We start from the raw sequence: 5,380 nt of genomic DNA on the forward strand, positions 1-5,380 counted from the left end.
TACCCACCTAGGTCGAATCATGACTCTAGTACCACTTGTTGGGAAATTTGGGGTTGCGAGAGAAAATAACTCACACTTGAACCCAACAATCTCACATTCAAGTGTGAGCCTCTTACATTATATATTATGGGTCAATGTTGGAAAAAAATAAACAAATAGAAAAATCTAAATAACACAATCAAACACAATAAAATTACATAGAAACTCCAAAATTAAAGAAAAAACCACGACAAGAGAATAACACTATGTGAAAGTTGTTATAACACATAAACTTCTCTCATACTTCACGTGACTCCAATACATCCACACTCTAACTACATATCGTAAATATAAGAGAGAGAAAAAAAATACAAACTTAAAATATTTTTTTACTAATGCAATTTGTAACTAATAATTAGAGCTATATATATATATATAGTCTTGAGATACCTCTTCATTTACATTCAAAGTAATGTGAGATTTCTTAAATATTCTTCGATTTCAACCAAACCCAACAATATCCATCTTGATTGAAATTGGTGCATCTTTGAATTCAGATGTCTAAACTCACAACCATAGTTCAAAAGAACTATCATACTCCAACATAAAAAATAAAAAAATAAAAAATTTCATTTGAAGCTAAACCACTTTAAGAATTTCCACTTAAAGCAAACTCGCTCTAAGAATTTTTACTTGAACCTAAAGAACTCGAATAATTTCTTCTACACACCGAAGCCAAGTTGAAAAATTATGGTGTAACTTCCATGTTGGCTAGGGATTGAAACATAACTTGCACCCGTTGGTACCCACCCGAATCCGTCTTGATTTGAGTTGAGAAAACCCGCTTTAATTGCGTGGGGATTTTACTAAAAATTAAAATTCAAGAGCGAAGATGGATTTGGGGGTGTTGATATTCACCCGACACCGGCACCCGAACCCGCTCCACTAGTAATATTACTATAATTTTTAAATTTTATATACATGTACACATTAAATACACTTAATATTTTTTAAATATTAAAAATTATATTCTTATCTCTATAGAATTTTTTTTAATTTATTAATGTTAATAATTATTATTTTATTATATTAATTATAATAGATATAATTTTTAAATTTATAATTTTATATATATGAATAAATATGAGTGTGAACGAGAAGACACAAAGCCCATTACGAACGGAGATGAATACTTAAATTTCATATCTATTAAATTTTTTTAAAAATATTAAAAACTATAATCTCATTTTTATAGATTTTTTTTAATTTTATTTTTGTGTAATAATAATTATTTTATTATATCAATTATAATATATATGATTTTAAATTTATAGTTTTATATATATGAATGAGTGTGAGTGTGGACGGAGAAACCCGAACCCTGTTGCAGACAGAAATAGGTGTCTAAATTTTACACTTGCTAAAAAACATGAGCAAATGCGCGTTTCCCCGATTAGTCAGATGCATAGGTAAGAATATAAAATAAAAGAAAAGAAAAAAAATGGCTTAATTGCAGTTTTGGTCCCCCTATTTTAGCTTAATCGCGAAAGTAGTCCCTCCATTTTGTTTCTCCCTAGTTTTGGTCCAAAAACATAATTTTGGTCCAAAATTTGATGAAATTTCATTTTTTAAAGCCGTACTATGTCATTTATGATCATATATTTCAGGTACAATTGTTGCAAATGAGATATTGAGGCATGTTATGATTTAAATAAATGCAAAAAAATAAAATTTCATGAAGTTTTGGATCAAAATTTTGCTTGGGGACCAAAACTGGGGAGAAACAAAATAGGGGACTACTTTCACAATTCAGCTAAAATAAGAGAACCAAAACTGCGATTAAGCCAAAAAAAATCATAAACAAACTTAAAGTTACTCGTGCAAATTGTAATAAAAAACTAGAAGGTCTTCGCAGTTCAAAACAATGTAGAACTTTTTTATATTTCAACCAAACCCATCAAATGTCATGTATATTAGTTATTAGTGAGATGTGTGTTTAATAAATAGTTAATAACATATATTTTAGTAGTAATGAAATATTTAAATTATTTAATGACACAAATTTGTATTTGTGTTATAAATTTTTTATTATTTTTTTGAAAAAATATGTTTTTGTTTTTTAATATTTTGTGTGTGTACAATCTAGGTCCCTGCGTCCTTCAAAATTAATAGCAAACTGGTTGTATTACTCTTAAAACATACAATTAATTTAGAGAATTTGAGGTTTTTTATTTAAAAAATCTTAATCCCTTGTTTAATATTATTTCAATTATAAAAATTAAATAAATAATTTCACGGTCATAAATAATTTAGTACGTCATTACAAAAATTTACGTAACAAAGGCCACATGGACTTCTATTATCCACATACATATAGATTTACTAGCAGAGAAAAAATATTAATAGAAAATATGTTAGAGATTATAAATCAAATAAAATTTATATTAATTATAAACAATTTCTTGAAATTTTGTATTAAATAATATTTTCAAACATTTATTTTTATAGAAATCCATCGGCTAATAGAACCACGCCAAAATTGGCAAATCGAAATGGTTTTTATGTCAAATCACATTAAAAACTCCATTGAATTTTAATATATTTTTTTAAGTTTAAATTTCATGTTGATCGTCATAAGTGGACTCAAATTTGGGTGTTTTTACGGTGAATTTGTAATAGTTACTTTTAACGGATTAATACCTAGATTATATGATTTACCGTCACAAATTTTTAAGTTTTGCTATTTGAATCTTTTTTGAAATAATAATTATTTCAAAAGCTAATTAAAAATTTAATTTGATATTTTTCTTGTAATAAACAAAGGTCTAAGGTCATAATAATTTAAATGATATACTAATACAATTTGATTTAATCAATATTTAATATGTAACATATAAAATCTTATGTAGTTGTGAAAAACTAACTCAACGCAACAATTGATTAAATTTTTTGAAGTATGATAGAAACTAAAAAAAAATGTATATAATTAATACATCATGACCAATTATATAATTTGAAAAGTAGTTATCTTAAAAGTTAACAACTCCTATCATGGATGTGATAAAAACATAATAAGAATAAATTATCATATCTAGTATCAATTTAATGTTTGATAAATCAATATGATATGATAAGTTAATCTATAACTTTATCGTATCATGTTTCTTTAATTGAAATTTATATTCTGAATATGAACTGAATTATAAATTATCAGAATATGATAAGAACAATAATTTACTCAATTACACTTATAAAAAATAATTTAAAATATAAAATTAAAATATAATAAAATATAAAAATAATTTATAAAATATAATCTAAAATATAAAAATGTAAATCTAATCAAGTATAAGTATAAAAATAATTAATAGAATTTTATCTTAAACTTAAAAATGAAATATTAATAATTAATTTAAAATATACTTATGATTTTATCACAAGGATAATTGTCTTTTTATATAATTTAATAAATTAGTATTCAAAATTATAAAAATATGAAAATTAATTGAAATTTAAAATAAATATAACTTGTTTACAAGGGTATTTCTGTCATTTACATATAGTATTTATCATATATTTATTTATATTCTAACAAATAAAATATAATTATTTAATTACTTATTAATTTTTTAAAATTTAAATTATTAATTTAGTAGTGTCAATGGGTATTTTAAATATAATATTATTTCATTACTTATTTAAATTTTTTTAGTATTTTTTTGTTAATTTATAATATTTAAAATATAATAAGTTAATTTTTTTTTTAAAAATAATATATAATTATTCACAATGGTAATTTTGTTATTTAAATATAATATATATTATATTCATGATATATGTGCAAAATATATGAAAAAAAAATAAAATATTGTTTTTTTGTTAATTATTATGTGTGTATAAAATACTCTGTATGATCATTTTTATCTTATCGCATTAAACGGATTCTAAATGTTTCTAATAATTGAATGATCGTTATTGATTAATTGACAATATACAAAAACAATATGTATAAAATAAATCCTTATTTTTTTACATTAAATATTTAAATTTTATTGCCTATAACTCTTTTTTTTTTTTTTAAATTGATTTAGTTTATATTTAACGTTAATATAAAATATTTATCCCTTATCATTCAATCATAAGTATCAAATAATTAGAATCGATGATTCTAATTGTGACTATTTATTTATAAAGTCATACATGAATAATTTATCAATAGTTAATTTTTTTTACATGAACTATATATAAAAATATTCTAAAAAAGGTTTGGTTTTTTTCTTTTTGATGTAGCACTAACAAAAAAACTCATATTATCACACATGTGACGCATCGTTGGTATATTATATCAACATTAGTTTTCTAATAAAAATTCTACTAGGTGATATTTAGTTATTTATTATGTGTTTTAAATCGTACAGTACTTCCAATTTTTATTTATTTGTCCCAGTCCAGTCACTTTCTTTGGCCAAGTCAACCCAACAATAAAATGATGAGATGCTGCTATAGGTCATATTCAGTCACGGAAGATAATCGATTAAACAAACACATTTAAATATGTAAAAATAATTAATATTAAATAATATTATCTATATCTCAAAATAATTAAGTTATATATATTAAAAAAAATATTAATGAAATAGAAACAATACTTTTATCAAATTATCTTTTTCATATATTAATACATTTTTAATATTATAAATACATAATAACAAATATTTTATTGAAAATAATATTATATTAATTAAATAATACAATTGACAAATTATGGATTTGAACTCAGACATTTACAATAATGGTGTGAGTTTCTATATCATTTTATCTATAAAAATATTATAATATTAAAAAATTATAAAGAGATTTTAAAAGAGATTCAACAAAATTATTATTATTTGCCTCTCTTCCTCTTCCACCAAAGCTCCTTTTTTCCCATTCCTTAAACAAAGTCTAAGGTGAATTGCTAAGTTTAAATAAGAATTTAGATTATCTCTTTTTCTACTTTAATTTTTTCACTAATATTTAAAAAAGATAGACACACAATTTACTTATTTATTTATTTTTTTTATTAAATAAATTAAAATTATTGTTGCGTCAATCTCTCTTTAAACATAAGAGAAAAAATGATATAGAAAATGAAGAAGATCCAAACACTTTAAATAATCCATCAGCAATTGTACCGTAGAATAACATCTATGCAAATTGTTAGATATAATGATAATATATAGATAAGAACCAAGTCCTTTTTAAACTACGCACACTAAAAAATATATTTGCATTCATATACAATGGTTGATGGTCGCAATTAGTACGATTTTAGCACTATCGCTACCACAATTGTTATCAGATGTGTTGCACTTCTTTTCTTTTTTGATAGAAGATGTCTGGCTCTTCTCATTTGTTTTGA

Source organism: Cicer arietinum, chromosome 4, assembly GCF_000331145.2.
Source record: "Cicer arietinum cultivar CDC Frontier isolate Library 1 chromosome 4, Cicar.CDCFrontier_v2.0, whole genome shotgun sequence".
Classification (NCBI taxonomy): Eukaryota; Viridiplantae; Streptophyta; class Magnoliopsida; order Fabales; family Fabaceae; genus Cicer; species Cicer arietinum.